We start from the raw sequence: 23,835 nt of genomic DNA on the forward strand, positions 1-23,835 counted from the left end.
TTTGAGATCATCTGGTCATCCCTCCTTCCCATCTTAAAGAAGGTAAAAGCGAGAAACATAAAGGGGAAAAGACTTGTCTAAGGTCACACCATGAATTAATAGCAGAGCTGGGGACTGGAAGCCATGCCTCCACATTGAAGGCCTTTTCCACAATTGCTGAGTATTATAAATAGTATTCGTTGAGTGATTACTCAATACCAGGCTCTGGGCTAAACACCTTTACGTGGATTATCTCATTTAATCCTCCCCCCCCCACCCCTTTCCCCACCCCCCGCCAGGAGTGCCCCTTTTGAAAGCAGGACATCTTTCTTATCTGTCATTTCGATTTCACACCGCGGCTAGCACAGGACCCGGGCACTTAGGCAAGCCGTAGAAACTTGGCAAAATCCAAGTCCTGGGAAGGAGGAAAAGAACGGAGGGGGCGGGGCGGATCGGCAGCCCCGCCCCCACGACAGGCCCCGCCCCCAGGGCGCTGACGTCACCATCTGGCCCCGCCCCTCATTGTCAGTCCCGGGGAGCCCGAGGAGGCGCCGGCCGCCGGGAGCGGAGCGCTGGACCCCTCCGCGGGCGGGAGCGCGGGCCGGAGCCGCCGAGGTGAGGGGTCGGCGCGGAGGCGGCGGGCGCGCGGCGCGGGGGCTGGGGGGGCTGGGGCGGCGGAGGGGGCGGCCGGAGGGGCGGCCCGCCCGGGCAAGGGGTCGGCGCACCCAGGGGCGCCAGGGCAGGACCGGCGGGCGCACCCCGGGGAGGGCTGGGGGGGGCGGGTATGGAGTTGAGGCGGGGGAGGGGGCGGCCTTGGAGAGGGATTTTGGAGAAAGGGCTCGGAAGGGGAGACCTTCTGGGGCGAGACCTTGAGAAATTTTTTGGAGTTGGAAATTCTTCTTTTGGAGGGGGAGGGAAGGATCTGCGAGAGTTCTGGTGGGAGTGAGGCTCCGGGAGGAGAAACGTTCGGGGCAGAGAGCCGAGGGGACGTTTTCGGGAGGGGGAGGGCGGAGGGGAGTTTCGGGTCGAGTTTGGGGTCCGGCGTGGGGGGGGCGGGGAGGGGGCTGCGCGGGGCCCGCGGGCACCCGGGGAGGAAGGAAGTGATCTTACAGGAAGAGCCCGGGAGCTCCCGAGGAGGAGGAGGAGGAGGAGGAGGAGGAGGAGGAGGAGGAGGAGGAGGGGGGGGGTCGGCCGGGCTGCGGGAGCGGGCTGCGGGGGCGCGGGCCGGGGGAGGGGTCCCGCCGCCGCCGCAGCTGTCGGCCCGCCGCGCCGGCCCGCGTCCCGGCCGATGCTGGCCTCGCAGCCAGACCGCTGGGCCGGGAAGGAATTCGAGGCATTCGCTTTGTTTAAGTTGCCAGTAGACAGTCCTTAGGACTAATTAATGGTGGAATCTGCAGGGGGACGCGGGCGAGCCGGGCCGGGCCGCCCCTCGCCGCCCGCCCCCCGCCGCCGCGGTGAACTTTCCGCAGCGCGCGCCGCCCGCCTCCCCGCGCACCCCCGCCCCTGCGCGCCGGGAAGGAGCCATGGCCGCCCCGAGCGCAGGAACGAAGTGCGGCCTCGGGGGCCGTGGCCTCTGGCTGCGGAGGCTGCCTGCTGCGGGGGAGCCGGCCTCCCGGGGCGGCCGGGCTGCGGGTTCGGAGCCCGCGTGGGAGCCCGCAGACGTGCCTGCGGTTTCTCTTGATGACCTTGGAGAGGAGGCTCTGCGAGCCGAGAAAGACCGTCTTGCTTTGGAGCATCTGTTTCTCCGTCGCGTCAGCCCCTTTCCTAACCCTGCAAGCTTGTTGTGGCTTGTTTCGGAAATGCCGAGACCAGTGCTCACACTTGAGGGTGGGAGAAGGGAAGAAGGGAAGAGACCGGGCGCCCCCCCCCCCCCGCTCCTCTTCCAACCCCCCCCAGTCCCCCCATCCACAACCCAACAGAAAACCAACCCTGCAGTGTGATCTCCAGAAAGCCAGGGATTGCTTGCAGATTCTCCGTCACACCTTCCTTCACTGACTCGAATGACCTTGGGGAAAAGAATTGTGTGCTTCGGAGCTCCTGGTTGCCTTATCTGTTGATTGGGGAGAAAATATTCTCTGGACCTCCCTGCCTTTTGGGGACGTTTGCAGAGCTTTTGTTTTTTTTTTTGTTTTTTTTTTTGTTTTTTTTTGTTCAGAGCATTTTAAGGACTGCTGCAGTTCTGGCCTGTAAGGAGCTGGACTCGTGTTGGGGGAACTCAGATCACCTAGTAAGATTTTATTAGATTAGGAAGGGAGGGAGAGGTTTGGATTTTAGGAGGATATTTCCCTTTGGAGAATCTGTACGGTATGTTCCAGATTGTTTTGTCACTTTGTGTGCAGCTTTGGTAGCATTCGTGTGGTTAAATTAAGTAACTCCCATAGAAAAATTCTTCTGTCAGAAATAATTATTTTTGCTCAGGATTCCCCTTGGGGCAGATTAAGGTTTTGCTCAATTTACTCAGAAGAATTTTCCAGGTTTCTAAAATTAAATCACTTTTCTAAACATAGTAACTAAAGTTTGAAAAACTGGAAATAGTGGGCTGGGGAAGGGAGTTGATTAGAGTATGAACAAGGCAGCAAGTACAGGTTCATTGTTGTACTGTCATTACTAACAGGGATTACGAATTAGCCTCGATTAATAGGCATTTTCTTACTCCTGAATAATTTAAGACCAAGAAGGGGAGCTTAATTTTGGTGAGTTGCCTACTCTGTGCCCAGTAATTGTGCTTGGTGGTATATATCTCATAGAGTTTTCACAACAATGCTGTAGGTCATAATTGGCATCCCCTGTTTCACATATGGGCAAACTGAAGGTCAGAAGGTAAAGTGACTGCCCCAGGTTTACACATACAGATGGTAAGAGGTGGAGCTGGAATTCAAACCCAGTCTGTGAGGTCCTTGGTTATCTCCCATTATGCACACTGCATTAATTTCTAGGCCTTTAACTCAGCCACTGGCTCACCTTGGACTGTAGAATAAGCCAATTAGGTCCTTTCCCCAGTAGTATTGCCTTCTTTTTCTTCCAGCAATGTTGTCAGTATGCTATTGAGATGTTTTTGTGCTAGTGGTGTGTCCTATATACTGTAGGTGTGTATATTGTGTGTGTGTATGTATATATTTATATATCTATATATCCCCCACCCCGGAAGCATTTGTGTTGAAATGCAGAGTACTTGGGTGATCATAGATTTCACTTATATAATGGAAAATTTGGATAGCTAATGGTCCTTCCACTGTAGAGGCCATAATTAGGGTGACATTCATAATCAGAAGCTGAACCATTTTTCATGTAATACTGGCTTTTTGGGATAGTGTCAGCTTATAAGTAAAGCACATTAGTTACAGGTAGGACACAGTCAAGCTGAAAGATTTGGTATAAACTTTGAAGCACATAATAGATGCTCAGTAAATACTTGCTGAAGAAACACTCTTTTTTATTATTTCTTATTATTGTTTTTTAAAAGATTTTATTTATTTATCCATGAGAGACACAGGCAGAGGGAGAAGCAGGCCCCATGCAGGGAGCCCGATGCTGGACTTGATCCTGGGTTTCCAGGATCACGCCCTGAGCCGAAGGCAGTGCTAAACCACTGAGCCACCCGGGCTGCCCTCACTTTTTTTTAAAATTCAGCTTTATTGAGGTCTAATTTACATACAATAAAATTCATCCATTTTAAGTGTGCAGTTTGATGAGCTTTGACAGATGTACACAGTTGTGTAATCACAACTGCCATCTTTTGTTTAAACTGTTTGTTTTTGTTTTTTTTTTTTTAAGGTATTGGTTAGCAAAGTAATTCCTGGCAATGTTACGAAGTTTCTGTGTTCCCTAATTCAAACTATTGAGATCAGAGTGAGTTAGTATGCTAACTCTGTAGGAAATAGGGAAACCTTAGGTATTTATTGATGAGGTGCATGAGAAGAATAAGATTGGTAGAGATAGGGGTATACTTGGCAGATCAGGGGAAAGAAATTCATGAGGAACCAGGTTTTCATTTTAGGACAGGGCTGTCGTTGGCGGAGGGTTGGGGGGGGTTGCGGGGGTGGTGGTGGTGGAATTACCCAAAGATTTATTAAGGAGTTGAACTTTTATTTTTGTTTCCTTTTTGAAATGGTATCTCCTGAAATATAAAACTTAGCATCTTTGGCTGTCCCTGGAAGTGCTTTACCCAGTGTAGTTCAAATAATGCTAAAGGGTGGGGATGCTGTAAAATAACTAAAGGCCTTGCCCTTCCACCTGGGTCAGAATATCCTTAATGCTTATCTCTAACTTGTTTTAGCTAATATCCCACAAAGGCAATACATCAGGTAGAAATTGTCTCTTTCTCAGAAGACATAAGATTATTGTTTCCTTCTCATAATTTTTTAAAAAATTGTTTATTTACTTATCTATCTACCTATTTATTTATTTATTTATTTATTTAGAATTATTTATTTGAGAGGGGGAGAGAGAGAGAGAGATTGGGGGTCGGTAAAGGGAGAAAAGCAAGACTCCGTGCTGAGCCCTACATGGGAGTAAATCTCACCACCCCGAGATCATGACCGGAGCCAAAATAGAGCCAGATGCTTAACCAACTGAGCCACCCAGGTGCCCCTCCTTCTCATAATTTCTTAGGTCACTGAACCTGTCCCAATCTGCTATAGCTCAAGTCTGTCTTTGAAAAAGTTTGAAAGCTCTGTTGCCACTTCTAGACCAGTCTTGTGTTATTTTTTTAAAGATTTTATTTAGAGAGTCAGTGAGTGTGAGTGGGGGTGAGAGGGCAGAGGGAAAGGGGGAGAGAGTCTCAGGCGGCTCCTCTGCTGGCTCCTCTGCTAGTCGTATGGCTTAATCTCAGGACCCCTGAGGTCTTGACCTGAGCCTAAATCAAGAGTTGGATGCCTAAAACCACTGAGCCACCCAAATGCCCCTGGAAGCAGCCCCATTTGTATCTCTTACTCTTCATTTCTCATTATACATTCTGTTTCTACATGTTGACTGTTTTATATGTCTTCTCTCTCACCTGTCAGTCTTGAGAATGGAAACTCATCAGCCATGGGCCTTTCATATATCATTAGGAAATAATAATTAAATTAAAATACTGGTCTACCAACTCAATATTTTGGGTGATGATAGGGAGAAAAATAATAACTCTGTGCAGTAGTTATTATCCTCTTTATACATGAGGAAGCTGAGCTCAGAGCAGTTACTGCCAGAGCCAAGTGAGGGGCAGAGACGGTTGATTTGAGCTCAGATGTGATTGGTGCTCAAGTTTGGGATCAGTTTCATCACACTCTCTGTGTATTAGGGTTGGGGGGAGCAAGGGAAGAGCTTGGAAATATCATATTAAAATATAAGCCAAAACCTAACAAGCATTACAAATCTTTTAGACTTCTTAATTTCTAGAGATTCATTTATAGTTCATTCTTTATTGCAAAACTCCCTTCCTAAATTTTGCATTCTTTAGGAACATGGTACTTGGTATATTCACTGGCTATTTGACTTACCCCTTCCCCTATTTTCCATGTATCTAAAAGTTTCCATTAAGTTAATCTGTGAATTAGGACACGTTTGGGTGTGCTGTTCTATTTCCATTTTATCTGTACAGAGTAATCTTTTAAAAATGTTATTAAAAATTGAATTTTTAAAAATTACATCTTTTTATTGAAGTATTATATATAATAAGAGTACAGTTTGATCATTTTTTTTTTCACAAACTGAATATATCTGTGGAACCAGTACGTAGATCAAGAAACAATATTACTCATACTCAGAAGCCCCCCACCAAGTTACTTTCCAGTTCCTGCCTCCCTTCCCCACCTCCCTGGGATGATTTCTAAAAGCAGGTGTTAATTTTTCTTGTTTTGTTTTTTTGTAAAAATGAAATCATACAGCAGATATTCTTTTGGGTCTGGTTCTGTTTATTCAACAGTATGTTTGTGAGTATGCAAAAACTTTTAAAGATTTTGTTTAGGGCTTGGAATAAAATCCAAATTCAAACTCTTTATCTTGGCCTATGATGTCTTCTAAAGCTTGACCCCACCTACTTTCCAGCTTCACCTTATACCAAGCTTGTTGTCCATTATGCTTCAGTCATACCAGCTTCTTATTTATCCTTAAGAAGCTGTTTCCTACCACAGGGCCTTTTCACGTGTGGCTCTCTTCCTTGAATGCGCTTTCCCCTGTTCTTTGCCTGGCTGCCTCCTTCAAGCCTCAGCATGTGTATCAGAGATGCTTTCCCTCCTCATCTTATATTGCTGGTCCTTTTCCGTTATTCCCTGTCTCTGGCATCTGTTGCCTCCCTTCATAACACCTATTACAACTTGTAATGATATATCTGCTTGCATGATTATTATCTGCCTTCCCCACTAGACTTTACAAGAGTGGGGAACTCATCTGTTTTGTTTACCTAGTATCTGACACAATGACTGACATGTAGTAGGTATTTAATAAATATTTAATGACCACATTCCCAATTCAGCACCTTTGTTCCTGGTATCTTTTGTCTTTTTCTTCTCTTACACTGTTTAAACTTTTCCGTCTTCCAAGGCTCAGCTCAATTCCCCTCTACGAAGTCTGTGCTGACTTTGCAGTAGTAAATCTTTCTTCTCTAAAATTTTGACATTTATTGCTGATACTCCTCATGTTCTTGGCAAGTCACACTAGCATGTATCTTATCTACCTCGTTGGATCAAAAGCTTTTTTTTTTGCCAGCACCCCTTATATTCTTGGTTAATTACACTAGTTTATATCTTTACCTAATTTGATCAGAAGCCTCTTCATCAGAAGCTAAGTTGTTTTAGCTGATAACTCCCCTCAATCTCTTTCACTGAGCTTTGCACATAGTAGGCCGTTAGTAGAGTTTTTGATGATTAATCATAATGCTACTTATGTATAGGTAGCAATTTTAATTTTTTTTTAAAGATTTGTTTATTTATTTATGATAGACACAGAGAGAGAGAGAGAGAGAGGCAGAGACACAGGCAGAGGGAGAAGCAGGCTCCATGCCGGGAGCCCGACGTGGGACTCGATCTCGGGACTCCAGGATCGCGCCCTGGGCCAAAGGCAGGCACCAAACCGCTGAGCCACCCCGGGATCCCCGCAATTTTAATTTCTTAGGCTTATTAACATGGACTCTTTTTATTAGAATTCTGCTTGGTGTTTTCTCTAATCCAAAGGTTGGGAGTGCCCCAGCTACTTCAGGTGATACAACAATTATCAGGGTGTGAAGGTACAGGAGTCCAGTCCTGGTACCACAAAACAGATACTCCTTTGGAATTTGTCACTGGCAAAGAACTAACTATGCACAGTTCTTTCTTAGATGCTTATTGAGTGCTTGTCTAATGGTCTCAGATTGGAGTTATTAACTGAAATGAGAGACTAGGTGATACCTCATTTGAACTATTTTGTTGAATAACATTTTATTTTGATGTCAACAATGAAAATTCCAAGCCAATTAACACTACTTTCTCTGACTTGCCAGTGAGCTCTCTCAGTATTGATTCTTCCTTTTATTAAAGGCGGAAGAACATATGTACTAATATCGTATATATTTACATTATATATTTAAGCCAATTTAAATGCAAATTTAAATTCGTTGTAACTGGGATGATTTAACTTAATATACATATGGCACAATTGAGTGATAAATGTAAAACCTTTTTTAAGAGGTGCCTGATATGTATTTTAAAACAATGATAATTTTGACTTTTTTTAAATTAAAAATAATTTTTTTAAGTAAACTGCACCTAACATGGGCCTCAAACTCATGACCAGGGCATCAAGAATTGCATGCTGTTGGGGGAATCCCTCGGTGGCTCAGCAGTTTAACACCTGCCTTTGGCCCAGGGCGCGATCCTGGAGTCCCGGGATCGAGTCCTATGTCGGGTTCCCTGCATGGAGCCTGCTTCTCCCTCTGCCTGTGTCTCTGCCTTTCTTTCTCTCTATGTCTGTTGTGAATAAATAAATAAAATCTTCAAAAAAAAAAAAAAAGAGTTGCATGTTCTTGCATGACTGAGTCAGCCAGGTGCCCCATTTTTACTTTTCTGACGGAATTCTATCAGAAGATTGTTGGGTGATTTAGTAATTGTTTTTATGGAAATAAAGGAATTATACTTAAGGAAGTTTCCGAGAGACATTGGAGTAATTTTGTTCATAATTGCTCCTAATCTTTATTTTTCCTTTTAACAACTTTATGAAAGTAGCCTATTAGCTTTTTGCCCTTTTTACCTCAACTAGGTCAAAATAAAAAGTATAACTAGAATGCATTTATATTTATCCATACTTCAGACGAGCACTGGACTTCAATAATGAAATTTTCTTTTAAAATGTGAGACAAATGATAAACTATGGGGAATTCATTATAAAAAGTGACTTTCAGAATGGATTACAAAGTTATTAATATGTCCTCATCCCAGTCTCCTACACGTTACACATTCACAAAAGAATTGTTCATAACATGGGCTTCTAGGCATTGGGAGATCTTGAGAGTATGTTTCTGAATCACTCAGTTTTATTCAAGTAAACTTTTATTAAATGTGATTTATTATTCTGATTCTTTGACAATTGTTTATTTGTGTCATATTCTCATTCTTTGGCCAACTTGGTTAAATATCACTTTACCTTATAAGGTTGGTTAAAATTATACAGTTCCAGTTCTGTAGCCTCAATTTTTCCATCTTATTGATGGGAAGAGTGATTGTGAGGATTAAATGATTTACTGTACAGAAACATTTAGGTCATAATACTGGGTACATAGTAAATTCAGTCATTATTTCAGTTTTACATTTTTGTTTACCCAAAGAATAGAAGAAAAATTTCCTGTTTTTATTTTATGTGCTGCCGAAGTGAGCACCTGTTTTTATTTTAAAATTAATGCGATTTAGTCTAAAATCAGATAACGTCTTTGTATACTGGGCAGACTGGAAGAAACTCAAGAATTTTTGAAAGCTTAATTTTAACTTTATTGATTTCTGATGAAGCTAACTAAGTAAATTAGTCATTGACTAATTTCCTTTTCTTTTTAAAAATATTTTATTTATTTATTCATGAGAGATACAGAGAGAGAGGCAGAGACACAGGCAGGCAGAGGGAGAAGCAGGCTCTCTGCAGGGAGCCCGATGTGGGACTCGATCCCAGGACCCCAGAATCATGACCTGAGCCAAAGGCAGACGCTCAACCACTGAGCCACCCACAGGCCCCTATTAATTTCCTTTTCTTGAATGACTCATCCTTAGCTCATATGTTGGCTATGTGGTTGTAATTGGTACAAGGGAGAGATAATTTTTGGATGTTCTAGCCAGCTCTTCATCACTTAAAGAGAGACCCTACAACTGGAAATTGAGACTATTGGTAAAGTAATATGTGAGAATATTTCAAACCATTAAAATTTTTGAAATTTATTTATATGAAAATCTTTGAAAAATATTAAATCTGGTTATAGAATTTTGGGATAGTGATATTAATATTGTTAGCCATTTACTTTTGCTTATTCTAGGTAAAGACCTCAAGTGATTTTACATTTGTTACAATATTTGTCAGGTACTATTTTAAGCATTTTGTGTGCATTATTTCATTTACTCGCTCATTTAACAAATATTTATTGAGTGCCTGCCATGTGTCAAGCACATAATGTCATTTAATTGTCACCACACCCATGAAATAGATACATTGTTTATTATTTTAGTCCCATTTCACAGATTAAGAACTGGGGTATAGAGAAGCTGTGTATCTTGTCCAGTGCCACAAAGCTGTCAAGGGTTAGATTTGGAATTTTAAAAAAACTTTGAATAACAGCTGCTGAAATCTTGGCATAAATTACTTCTGTGCCAGATTTTTTTTTTTTTTTTTTTCCTTTAGGAGAAGGATGTTAACAAATTTTGAAGTATGTGCTAAATAGGTTACAGTGCAGGTACTTGGAGCAGGATGTGTTAGGTTTAGGTGAGCTAAGCTGGGATAATTTCCTGTCTTAGCCTAAATCCATCTCTTTAAGCAACCAACAAAAGAACAAAAGACAACTTGAAAGTTCCTTCTTTTGAAGAATTCCAGTTTACCCAAACCAGTGTGAATCAAATGTAAATTTTCAAGAAGAATGGATATAAATAACTGTATTAAACACTCTTCCTTCAGAGGCACGCGGGGAGCCAATGTTATGGAAGTACATTAGTTTAATTGTTCAAATTAAACAACTTCGGTTATTATCCACAGTATCATTTTGCTGCTTTTACATAGATCTGGTATGATATTTTAGACTTCCACTTTTGGTTAACTGTGGTTTTATGGTCATCTCTGAGGAGTATCTGTAGGGTAATGTGACTGCCTTTTTTTTTTTTAATAAAGATATTATTTATTTATTTGAGAGAGAGAGAACAGAAGGAGAAAGAGGGAGAAGCAGACTCCCCACTGAGCAGGGAGCCTGACATGGTGCTCCACCCCAGGACTCTGAGATCACGACCCCAGCCAAAGGCAGATGTTTAATCGGCTGAGCCACCCATGTGCCCCGTGACTGCTTTTTAATAACAAGTATCAGAAGTTTCCAAAATGGGAAATAATTATATATTTATTTTAATGAGATTTCCAAACTGTAGAATTTTTGCTGTACTTCTTTTGAATTTGCCTTTAGAGCATATTGCACATTCTTAATCCTGGTAAGTCTTCATTTTGGGGGAGTTATATTTAACTTTTGGAGATAAATCTGGTGAATGAATTGAGTAATCAGTATGGTTTTTGGTCACAAAGATAATTCGAAGGTGGAGACTAGGAATTTTGTGTGTAAGGCTTGTCTTTGGGAACCTACAAATAGAGTTTCAAAAAGTTTTTGAGGGAATCCCTGGGTAGCTCAGTGGTTTAGCGCCTGCCTTTGGCCCAGGGCGTGATCCTGGAGTCCCGGGTAATCGAGTCCCACATCAGGCTCCCTGCATGGAGCCTGCTTCTCCCTCTGCCTGTGTCTCTGCCTCTCTCTCTGTGTGTCTTTCATGAATAAATAAATAAATAAAAATCTTAAAAACAAAAAAAAACCCCCAAAAAAACCCATAAAGGTTTTGAGCCTTGGTGGCATCGCTAGAAGAGAGTTTTGCTTCTTGACTCGAATAACAACACTTATTTTGAGCTTCTATAAATGAAAGTCATTGCTTGAATATAACTTGTTTAACTTGTATTCTTGATGGAGTTGAAATTCTCTGTCATGGAAGTATTTTGTATTAATATCAATCTTATTTATAGCCTTTAAGAGACCGTTTTTTAAAAAGGAAAAGAACATTTTTAATCTGGAGAGGCAAATATATATAGGAACAGATTTGAACTCATTATAATTAAAAGGTGAAATGTATTTTCCTGACCCACTTACCCAGGCATTATGCGTGTGGGCTTTCTGTGGAGGCCGAAGAGTTCAGATAGGAAAATGGTACCATCCACCTGGGTCTGACAGTATATCCTGTTTCTAAAAGTAAAGAAATCCCTGGTTTTATCCAGTTTCAAGTTAACTGGTTAAGTTAAATGCTAAGCAAGATAAATGTAGTTAATTTTTGGCTCTTTAAAACCCTGCAACAGCTTTATCACAAATGTGTGTCCTCATAATTACCTGAGGGTGTTTATCTTATTTAGGCTATCTTGGTGATTTATATATAGTATCCGTGAATAAGCAGAATTAGAATTGAAAATTTTCTACAGATTCTTAGTCATTGAGGACAAATAATAAAACCTAATGTTATTGACTATGTGCCAGCTGCTGTATTTCAGTTCTTTTTATATCTTTATTTAATCTTCCTTTCAGCAATCCCTTGGAGTAGATACTATTATTATCTCCATTAATAGAAGAAAAATCCTTAAGATAGGAGATCAGTATGCCTAAAGTCAACACTGCCAGTGAATGCCAAGCTAGGATTTGACTCCAGAGCTTGCTACTGAACATTACGATGAGCACATGATGATTTTATGAACTGTGTGCATTTAAGATCATTCTTCCCTAAGTAAGTGAGGTCAACACTGGCTTATGTTCCCTAGGGTAGGAAGAATGTCATTTTTAAATATTGATTTAATATGTATTAAAGATCTTTAAAATGGAAGACAACATGTTCCAGAATATACAAAAGCTGATTGAATATGATACATACTACAGAGGTGGTTTAGGCTGTTTGTGTAACATGTAGTGGTGGCTAGTAGGCTTTTATCAGGAATACCAGTTGGCTTTTTTTTTTTTTTTTTTTTAAGATTTAGTTATTTATTTGATTTATTTGGGGCGGGGGGGGAGGCAGAGGGAGGGTATCTTTAAGCGGACTCCTCTTGGAGTGCACGGAACCTGAGGCAGGGCTTGATCCCAGGATCCCTGAGACCTTGATCTGAGCTGAAACCAAGAGTTGACTCTCAACTGACTGAGCCACCCAGACACCCCAGGAATACCAGTTTTTATGTTTTCTGCTACAGCTGTGCTGGTGTACAGTATGAGATATTCTTAATATAATTTGATAAAATTAGATACATTCCAACATATGCTTAATTTTTTTTTTTTTGGTAGGAACTCAAGGACTGGTGATTATGTTAGACTTGTTTTAAAACTAGATCCCATGGTGATTTGAAAGAGACTTATCAGGATCATAAAGAAGTATGATAAAAAAACAGATGGCTTGGTAGTGAGGCAGTTAATGGAGCAGGGAGAAATAATAAGGCATTGGAGGGATAAAATTTCAGATCATAAAAGGCAAGAGGAATGGGATTAAGGCAGAAATAGAAGTAAGTGGCTGTTCATTAATTGGGTACAGTCAAGGAGAGAGCAGAGAATCTTTAGGGAGGAGAGGTGGAGAGGAACAAGGAACACTGGCTTCATTTGCGTATTTGGTCAGTTTTGCATCAAATTTGAAAGCCAATAATTTGGTCAATTCTATTCAATTTATATTATCTGTTCTATATTTTATTTATTTATTTATTTATTTATTTATTTATTTATTTATTTATTTATGATTTATTTATTTATGATAGACATAGAGAGAGAGGCAGAGACACAGGAGGAGGGAGAAGCAGGCTCCATGCCGGGAGCTCTATGTGGGACTGGATCCCGGGACTCCAGGATTGCGCCCTGGGCCGAAGGCAGGCGCTAAACCGCTGAGCCACCCAGGGATCCCCTCTGTTATATATTTAATCCAGGGTTAATTAATGTAGACAAAGCAAAAAGACAAAAGAAGTGCCATATTTAGCCCTTGTTCCAAGGAATTTAACATTCTGATGTACCTGGTTTTTGAAGTGGTTCCATGGCAATATTGGACAATATGTAAATGCCAAAAGGGGTGATACTGACTGGTGATTTCTGGAGCTTGCATTTGATAAACTATTCATATTTAAAAATAACTTTTTTTTTCTCAAGTAAGGACACACACACAAAAACCTTTTCATCTAATACCACTGTTTCAGAAAAGATGGAACATTTGATATGAAAGTGTATCATCTTAGATGAAGATCTTTATATTGAATAATGTAGCCTTATGGAAAATGCCACTGAATCTGTGGTACAGTGGTAATTACTCCAGGAGGTCTGTTATGCTACTAAATTATGTCAGATACTGATGTTAGTGTGGGCTGAAGTGATCTGTGAGATCTTCATGGAGGCAGGTAGACTAGAGTTTTACAATAATGAATGGATAGGATGTGAATAGACAGGAAGGAAGGGATGGTTTTCCAGGCCAGAGCAGCAAAAGAACAAAGATACTGAGATTCGAATAAACTTGTATTATTGATTGGGCTTAAGAATACTTGTCTGCTCCACCCTTGAGGATCATTGTTGGAGCTTCCACGAGTTGGCAGCCTTGTCTTCCTGCCTCAGACATCTGTAGTTGCTGGGAGCCTCCACTTGGTCTATATACCAGGCATGCCGACCCCACAGCCAGACTAGGATCTGAAGTGGTAGCACCGTGCGTGGGGCCTCTGGCTCTCCTTGGATAGTGTCAGGCTCTCATGAGCTGATCCTGGCCTGTGTTGCCTCAAAAGTGGTTTGGCCCCCTGCCTGCCCCATAGGCAACACCTAACAAATAAACACACCTAAACAGGTAGTCATCTACCACAAAGATGCCTGTGAGTGAGTGGGGCCTCTCACCTCCTACTCTCCTACTAAACAACTACTCTGGTCCCAGGGGATCACTGAGGAGGGGAGAGGGTATCCAAAAGTGGGGACTTCTGTTGTAGAAGGGGTGTTCGAGGCCACTTAACTCAAGGAGGATCACCATATTTTCCTGCCTCAATTAGCTTAGCAGCTCTATCCATCCACTGAGAGCTGTGTCTCCTGCATAGGGTCCCATGCAGGATTGTGAAGCATGGGGTGGTGAGGAGCCATGAGTCGGTGGTGAAGAAGGAGCGCTGCAGGCATCAGGGCAAGGAGATTAGACCTGATACTTAGTACTCCAGCCCCAAGTCCAAGCCCTGCTTCTGAGCAATTCGCTAGCTATATCTAATCGGACAGCTTATGCTCCACACGGTTGCAGGTGGGAAGTTTTCTGTGTTGAAGTGCCTACTTCGTCAACTGACAAAATAATGTTTAGAAAACTTTTCAAGTTCTAACAGTTTTTTACAGACGAGTTCTGAAAGCATCTTATTTTGTTCTAAGGAAAATAGAACTGTGGAACTGGCTGGTGGGGGGGAGGAATGCTCGTCTGCTCCAATAATAGAGTTTAGATTATGGACTAGGAGGAGATAAGATTAGTGAGGTAATGCTTGGATTATGAACAGTCTTGAACATTATGCTAAGGAATTTGGACTTGATCTTTCTATCATTTAGGAACCACTGAAGGTTTATAAAGGTAAGTCATGGCTAACTGTAGTATTGTAGACTGATTAATCAGGAGGTGTTATATAGATTACTGGAAAGCAGGCCAGTGAAGGGTTTTTTGTAGGAGCTCAGGTGTGCATACTTATTAGGATCTGAATTTAGGGAGTTTAAAAAAAAAAGGAATATATTAGAAGTTTTGAAGAAGGAAGAGATAGGAGTTGATGTGGAGAAAGGTAAATAAGATTATGAGATTGGTAAAATGGGGTTGTGATACTAATTAATGGTAGTTGGAGAAGGGGATAGAGGAGATAGCCTTTTTGCCTCAATTCTCTCTGCTAAATATTACTCCATATCCACATACTTTTGATACCATTTACTAATTTATTAAAGATTTTATTTTAGAGAGTGCGAGCAGAGAGAGGGAGAGAATCTCAAGCAGACTCTAAGCTGAGCTTGGAACCAGATGTGGGGCTCTATCTCATGACCCTGAGATCGTGGCCTGAGCCAAAACCAAGAATTGGGTGCTTAACTGAGGCACCCAGGCACCCCAAAATACCATTTACTTGAGATATGTTGAGAGTCTCTAAAATTGCCTTGGGATTGAAGTGGAAGTTAGAAGATTTCTTTTATTTTGGAAACACTAGTTTGGAAAAAATATACATGTAGTACATTTCAAACCATTATATATACATTGAATAAATTATTAGTTCTAGAAATTTTACCCTAATTAATATTGTTGGTTCGATGAACTATCAAGTGTGGAGGAATTTTTGGAATGCATTGGTTACTTTAGAATTTTTTCATTTAGTGGAATTTGTCCTGTATACATTAACAACACCGTGTGGTAATACGCTGGTTCACCTTGGATGGTTTGATTTATCATGATAGAGTTAAAATAGTCTTCCAGTTTTTGTCATTGCAGCATGCATGGTAGAACATATTATCTATCATTCCATTAGCGTTTACCATGTAGCAGGTACCTGATGTCTCCTAACTCTTTAATATTTAAAACGGGCTCATGATATAGGTATTGTTACTCCTACTTTAGGGAGTAGGAGTAATGGGGAGACTGAAGCTCATGGGGAGGGTTCAAGAAATGTCCCTGGGGTGGGGGTGGGGAGCAGTAGAATTAGGGTTCTCTATCACCATGATACAAAGATGTTCTTTCTCCTACTCTATCCTTGGATTAGAGGTCATAAGAATAGGAATAAAGAGAGGGGAGGAGATAATTGCTTAGGTGGTAATTCAGATCAGTAAAGTGCTACCCATGTATTAACTGGTATCTAGCCTTTTCCATCCTGTCTGTTGTGTGCAGGAGTGGGGCGGAGGGCTTCAAAGAGCAAATATGATCTAGTCCTAGTTCTAGTCAGGGACAGTCACTTATCTTTTGGATGATGTCCCTCACATCTTTTTGTAGAGCTCTCAACATATCCTTCATAAAAATAAATGTCCAATTCATAAAACAAACACACTGGTGACACACAGTTCAACAAATTGCTAGTCTGGCAAATGACATCTAAGGGAATTTTAGGGACTAGCTTCTGGGAAAGTGGGATTGAAGGTCATTGTGCTTGAAGGTGTAGTTGGTGCTGGACACTAGCTGACGTTGGTAACTGTCACTTATTTTTGGGCATGTGCCTTTCTTCATTCTCATCATTCACAACTTTAAAAGTTCTTAGCTTTTCGTCACGTGTGCTGTTGATAATTTCTTCAGTGTTCTTTCAGTATTATAAACCTCAGCCCTACCGCTCTCAGCCTCATTGCTCTTGTTCCTTTACCAGCTGCTTATATTGGGTCTGGTAGTACCTGTGCACAAATGTGAGCAAAGTCCTAGGTTCTTCATTTTTTTTCTCCCAACATTTCTTCCATCTCCTAATACACAACTGGAAACAAGTTTTTTTCCTCTAATGAATGCTGTTATATTTGTATTTTTGCTGGTTGAATACTTTGTTACTCTTTTTTTTTTTTTTTTTTACTTTGTTACTCTTTGGACAGGGGAGCAGTTAATATATTTCTAGGCCTACATTGTCCCTTTTAGACCATTTTTTGCCATTTTTGCATGGCTTCTGATTTTTCGGAGCCCCTACCATTTGCTTCTCTGTTTTCATTGTGTTTGGTGACTTTCAGGATCCTCATGGATCACTTTTCTTCACCATCCCATTCCCTAGTATGCACTTTGTCTAGTACCTCACACTTACTGATTCCTGTCTGTCCTGCATCTGTAGATTGCATCCCATGCACTCTTTATTGAGTCCTTCCTTTGAGATTAGGAATACACTGAGGTCTTTTCTATCCTAAATAAATGAAATCCCTCTGCCTTTCTATCAGAGTTATTGCCCTATATTTTTCTTTTATTCAGACATCTAAAAACAGCATTCTCTATGCAGGCTTTCCTTTCATACTCCTTATTCTTTAACACCCTTCCTGTCTTGTTTCTGACTCTTAACACTTGACTGTAAATGCCCTTTCAAAAGACCTAGTGTCCATATATTCAGTCATTTTCATAGCCTTTGTCTTCCTTAATCTCTTGTCAATATTTAAACTATTGATCATCTTCTTCCTTGAACTTCTGTTCTTTGGCTTGGAGTTAAAAATATGTGTGTTTGGCCCCATTGAGCCTAGTAAGGCCATTTTACCTGGAACTTGGCTGGTTGTTGGACTCTGGTGTTCGTCTTGGGGCCTGTACTGACTAGCAGAGAAGGGGTGGAGTAGGTTGGCACTGTGCATCTCATAGTGCTCTGTACCCTGTGGACTTTTAAGTAAATAATTGATTTGACTTGCTAGTCTTCCTGTTCTCTCTCTCTTCCTCTCTCCCTAATCCTGCTATGGCTTGTTTGTAAAATTGGATTGCCCACTTCTGCTCTTGACTCTGGTTAAATACTATACTACATAAAAGCAGACTTTTTTTTAGAGCAGACTTTTGGAAAGAGTGGTATGAACTAAATCTTTGGGTAAATGCATGTAAGATTTGAAATGTTCCAGAAAATTTGGGAAAGTTTAATGAATGTTAGTTAAGTGTCCTTAACAAGAAAGTTTTCATGTCTTCTCTTTTATTTTAGTATTTTCATAGAAGGCTATTTCTGGGCGGGGGGGAAACCACATCAGATTCTATCACAGCAAAAATAATTATACTGAGAATCTCAGTATGATAGATTTTCTAAGCCCCACTTATTTTCAGGAGTATTTGCTATAATAACACGGTACTGTGACAGTTCCCTGGAGTTTGTTGTTAGGATTTTGACCTGAATTTGCCAAGACAGTTTCAGAAAGTTGCTGAGATAGATGGGAAGTAGTGGCGTGAGCAAATGTGGGTTAGGCTAATACAGATATAGTAGTAGAGCAAAGTTTTGAGATGACAAGATTTTTTGAGAAGGAAACAGTATTGAGTAATGCTATTTTTGTTGTTGTTTGCTGTGTTAAATGGTCATGGAAGCCTTGTGTCCCGAGAAATTTTTTGTCCTTAGAGATTTGAGTCATTCTCTGTTCTCAGATGTTTATCACCTTCCTGTACAGGAAATGGAATTATTCAGCCCAGAGTGGTGATAAAGAGCTTTGGACTAAGTGAGTCTGGAGGTTCTGGTTCAGTTTTAGTCATTATTTAGCTACATGAGCAAGTCACTTTATTCTTTGGGCTTCAGATTTGTCAAATGAGGTGAAGTAAATTTCTGAGACGATACTACCATTTTAATTTGAGGTGTTTGATAAAAAGCCATTCACAGTGACTCTCAGTTTACCAATTAGTCAGAAATGTGATAATTTGTATTGAGGCAGGTTTGTGACAATTTATATTAAGAGATGAGAACTTGTAGTATGTTGTTTGACATGTAAGTAACACAGTGGAGTTGTATCTTCAAAATATAGAATAGGGCACCTGGGTGGTGCAGTCTGTTTAAGCATCTGCCTTTGGCTTGGGTCATGATCCTGGGGTCCTGGGATTGAGCCCCGCATTAGGCTCCTTGCTCAGCAGGGAGTCTGCTGCTTCCTCTGCCCCTGCCCGCTGCTTGTGCTCGCTTGCCCTCTCTCTCACACTCACTTTTTCTCTCAAATTAAAAAAAAATCAAAATGGTAGAAGCTTACATCCCCAGCCGTGTTACATGGATAGTAAATTTACTAGAAAATACTATTGAACAATGGAGATGCTGAAATGTGAAATCCAATACGTATGCCTATTTCAAATGTTGTGACAGCTTTGAAGCAGATTTTTTAAGTGTGCGTTTTTATGGAAAATAGGTAAAATGGCAGAGTGAAATATTAACAATAGTAGCTAATGACATTTGGTTAGCACTTCTGTATGCCAGCTACGATCCTCAGATGATTTTATTTTATTTTATTTTTTTTTTCTCAGATGATTTTATAACGCATTTAATCCTTCCTTAAATAATTCTGTGTGGCTGCTATTATCCCTGTTCTACCCTTGAGGACACTGAAACATCCTTAAGTAACTTGCCCATACTGCTATTAAGTAACATATTGTCACATGTATGACGAGGTCTGTGTGACTCCAAAGTCTGTCCCACACCACTTATCTGTTGCATGCTAACTTCAGAGTACATACAGATGAAGGTATATGGTGGTGAGGACAAAGTAGAATTAGATATTGAATGTTTAACTAGGTTATTGTGTTTGCTTCCTTAAGCTATGAGCTATAATATTCTAACATAATTTTCATTACACATTACAATTATGTTAGTTTAGTAACATCACTTACATTTGCTGACTGACGTGTCTGGAGTTTGAATTCCAGCTCTACCATGTGATTTTTGGGTAAACTTGGGAAAGGAACTCTATCTCTTTGTGCCTCAGTTTACTTGTCTGAAAAATGGGGTTAATAGTATCTGCCTCCCAGTGTAGTGAGAAATAAATGAATTGATGCAAAGGACTTAGAATAACACGAACTAAACATATAATAAATGCTGGCTATTGTAATGCTTTTAACTATTCCAAGTACCTTAAATACCATTTTCTTCAAATAGCATTCCTATGCAAGAGGTAGGGTCTAGAATCTAGTATATTTAGTCCCATTTTACAAATAGGAAATCCATGAAGCAACTTGTCTTAAAGACAGGAGAGCAAAATTACATGGAATTAAATTTAAAAGGTTAGCTAACCCCAGTTTGAAAGAGGAAAAAAAACATGGTTTGGGATGAGTGTCATATAATAGTCACCTCTCCTATATAAGTAGGACAAGCCTGTGGTGTTTGGAACGGGAAGATCATTCCCAGCTACTCATTTCTTTTTCTAGTCCCTGATTCCCTTCCTGCTGTTAGAGGGGGATGTTGCTGTGTCATTCCTGTGTCCCGTTGTAGCCATCTAGCGAGCTGAGAAACAACATTCGAAGGGTATCGGATTCTCTGGGAACTGAGAAAACAGCTTACCTTTTCTATGTGGAAAAAAAAAGGTAAACCGAGTGGGAGGCGTGATCTACCAGTAGGAGCTGTGCTGTCATGTGAGTTGTTTTATGTATTTAACTCTTGAACTGCTTCAACTGAATCCCACTCTTTAGTCGTGTGTTGGTTTCCTGCAGTTAATGTTTAGAGGCATTTCTTAGGATTTAAGTGCTTCTAGTTTTTTAGTTGGTTTTTTTTTTTTTTTTTTTTTTAAACAGCTTCATGCGGCTTGATCTAGCTCAGCTGTCAGCACTTGATTTTGCTGCAGTATATACTGCATAATCTCTGCATTGCTGTAACCAGATCTTGGTAAGACTTGCCTTTCCATTCCTGATGAAAAGATTTCTTTGCATGTCTCCCTCGGGCTAGTCTGCTTTAGCATTGGAGGCTCTTCCCTACTCTTTGGAAAAACCTAAAAAGAGTTTTTCAGAAATGACCTTGTGTTGGGTTTTTTTCTTGGCTAGGATTTCTCCAGCTAACAGCGGTTGGCTTTCCCTTAGCTCTAACACATAGGAACAATGTCTTCAGCAAATGTATATTGTACCTGCTGTACAAGAGACGAGTTACTGGAAATGCAGAATATAAAAATTGAAGCATATTGAACTAGACTGAATGATGATTAATGATAGATGAAGTGATATATCAAGGGGACGAGATCATGCAGACCTGGATTTAATTCCCAGTTCTGCCTTTTATTCCCAGTGTGACTCTGGGCAAATTTAACTTTCATGAATTTCAGTTTTCTCCTCTATAGATGAGAAGTACCAATAATACCTAGTTCTTAGGCTTGTTTTAAGGATTGATGGAGAGAATAAATTGATGACAGTGAACAGAATGCATGATACAGTACTGTGAAATGTTACTAACCTTCCTGCAGTTGATTGAGTTCCTTGCTAAAATTGGGATATTAGTACTGAGCTCAGGTTTGTTGTAAAGATGAAATGAGAGGAGATAGATAGCTGGCACATAGATGTTACATATGCAGAAAAGAACTGGAGCAACTGAAATGCTGGAGGCAGTATTTCTTTGGAAGAGACAAATTAAAATAGTACCCAAGTCATACCAACTCCTGCAGCCAGTCAGTGCTGTTTCAGCAGTCTGTGTTACTCTTGCTGTGCTGAGCTAAATATGTGCGTTTCCAATTGTATTTTGCCCATGATTCAATACTGCCCCTTTTTTTAAACACATAATCATGTTCTTCTCATTCTGAGATTAACTTAAATTTTACCATGAAACTCCACTTCAGAAAAAGGATTTGTCCCATTTCTTTTTTTCTTTATGATTAGAGACCCAGAGAGAGGCAGAGATACAGGCAGAGGTTAGAAGCAGGCTCCCTGTGGGGAGCCTGATGTGGGACTCGATTGCAGGACCCCTGGATCACAGGATTTGTCCCATCTCTAAAAGCCATTATGTTGCTTAGCATGGACCAATACATAGTAGTTTTGCTCCCATGATCTGCCTGGAGAGAGGTGCTGTTCTGTTCTGTTCTTTCTTAAGATCTCATGTAGATCTATGAAACTTTTCGTAATTCATTAAAAATTTGCTCCTTCTGTGCTTCTGTTCTTGTTGTAGTACATTTTCTGGAACACTTGTGTCCTTACCACATTGTTGTAATTATCTGCTTACTTTTGTTGGCTTATAATATGAATATCATAAGAACAGAGTAGTTTCTCTGTATTCTTTATAGCACATGCCTGGTTCGGTAAGTAATGAATCCAGACTTTGATGCATTGACTTTCTATTGGTATTTTTCTACCCAAAAAGGCATGAGTGAGAAGTTCACTTTGGTGTCTCTGTGTGTGTGTGTGTTTTTAATTTTTATTTATTTATGATAGTCACACAGAGAGAGAGAGGCAGAGACACAGGCAGAGGGAGAAGGAGGCTCCATGCACCGGGAGCCTGACGTGGGATTCGATCCTGGGTCTCCAGGATCGCGCCCTGGGCCAAAGGCAGGCGCCAAACCGCTGCGCCACCCAGGGATCCCTGTGTGTGTTTTAAAATAAAACCAGCAGGGGCACCTGGGGGGCTCAGTTGGTTAAGCCATCAACTCTTGATTTCAGCTCAGATCATGATCTCAGGGTTGTAAGATTGAGCCTTGTGCGGGACTGTGTGCTCAGTGGCAGTCTGCTTGAGATTCTCTCTCCCTCTGTCCTCACCTCCCCCCCCCCCCACTTCCTGGCACTCTCTCTCTAAAATAAATAAATAAATCTTTAAAATAAAATGAATAAAAATATATATTGATATGATTTACATACCATAAAATTCACAAGCATCACCATTTAATTTCAGACTTTTTTTTTTTTGTTTGTTTGTTTACCCCAAACAAAACCTCCATACCATTAGCAGTGATTCTCCATTCTCTTTTACCTCTAGTTCCTAGCAACCATAATCCATTTTCTGTCTCTCTCTGTGGACTTGCCTATTCTGGACATTTTGTGTAAATGGAAATCATACAATATGTAGACTGTTGTGTCTGGCTTCTTTCACTTACCACAGTGTCTTCAAGGTTCATCTGTGTTGTAGCATGTATCAGTACTTTATTTTTAGGGCTGAATAGTACCCCATTGTATGAATGTACCACATTTTGCTTATTCATCGGTTGAAAGACACTTGAGTTGTTTCCACTTTGGGGCTATTATGAATAAAGATTGCTGTACAAGTTTATGTCAAGTTTTCATTGCTTTCAGATATATTTTCAGATATTCCTAGAATAGAATTGCTGGGTTATATGATAACTTTAACTTTTTGAGTAACTACCAGATTTTTTTCACAGCATCTGTCTGCATCATTTTGCATTCCTACCAGCAATGTATGTGGGTTCCAATTTCTCCACATCCTCACAACCTTTGGTATTGTCCTTTTTTTTAAATTTAATTTTTTTTTTTTGGTATTGTCCATTTTGATGATAGCCATACTAGTGGGTATGAAGTGGTATCACATGGTGGTTTTGATTTGCACTGCCCTAATGACTAATGATGATGGAGCATCTTTTCGTGTGCTTATTGGCCATTGGTATATATTTCTTTGGAGAAATTCCTATGCAAATCTTTTGCATTTATTTATATATTAATTAATTAATTAATTCATTCATTCATTCATTCATTCATAGAGAGAGGCAGAGTCACAGGCAGAGGGAGAAGCAGGCTCCATGCAGGGAGCCTGACGTGGGACTCGATCCCGGGTCCCCAAGATCACACCCTAGGCTGCAGGCGGCGCTAAACCACTGCGCCACTGGGGCTGCCCTCCTTTGCCATTATTAAAATTGTTTATCTTTTTGTTGTTGAATTATAAGAATTCTCTGTATATTTTGGATACTAGTTTCTTGTTAGATATATGATTTGCAGATATTTTCTCCAAATTTTTGGATCTTTTTTTGTCTAGAATCTGCATGATATTGTAGAACTAAATGTCCTAAAAGAACATATGTTGATTAAAGGGATTGCCATGTTACAGGTAGCACTGAAGTTATACAATTCTTGAGGCCTTGGGTTATAAGAAAGATAGTGAACATTCAACTGTCAACCAGGGAAATTTGGGTTTAGTCCTAGCATTGCCACAGCCAGATAGTATGACCTTGGGCATATAATGTAATTCTCAGTTTTTTCCCCCATAAAGTGAACAGTTTAGGTAGTTTTTACGGTCACCACTAAAGCTGTTTGAGTTGATAAGGTCTTTGGGGACACATGTTATACGTTAAGATTATACTGTGTCATTTGTTCTTAATATAAAACTTGTGTGCATGCTGTT

General features: G+C 40.6%; 1 protein-coding gene across 11 annotated transcripts in view; it reads left to right on the top strand.

The window, feature by feature from the left end:
* Window positions 1-479: 479 nt before the first annotated feature.
* LUZP1 (leucine zipper protein 1) overlaps window positions 480-23,835 on the top strand; it is a 90,087-nt gene continuing 66,731 nt past the window's right edge. For 5 of the 11 annotated variants that reach the window (XM_077899184.1, XM_077899185.1, XM_077899183.1 and 2 more), the window contains exon 1: window positions 480-594. The gene's annotated coding sequence lies outside the window, so the exon portion shown is untranslated. Of the gene's footprint in view, window positions 595-19,947; window positions 20,148-20,306; window positions 20,398-23,835 lie in introns of those variants that run through there. The other 6 variants (XM_077899189.1, XM_077899190.1, XM_077899186.1 and 3 more) reach the window with 4 other exon arrangements.

The sequence above is a fragment of the Canis aureus genome, chromosome 5 (assembly GCF_053574225.1).
Source record: "Canis aureus isolate CA01 chromosome 5, VMU_Caureus_v.1.0, whole genome shotgun sequence".
Taxonomy (NCBI): Eukaryota; Metazoa; Chordata; class Mammalia; order Carnivora; family Canidae; genus Canis; species Canis aureus.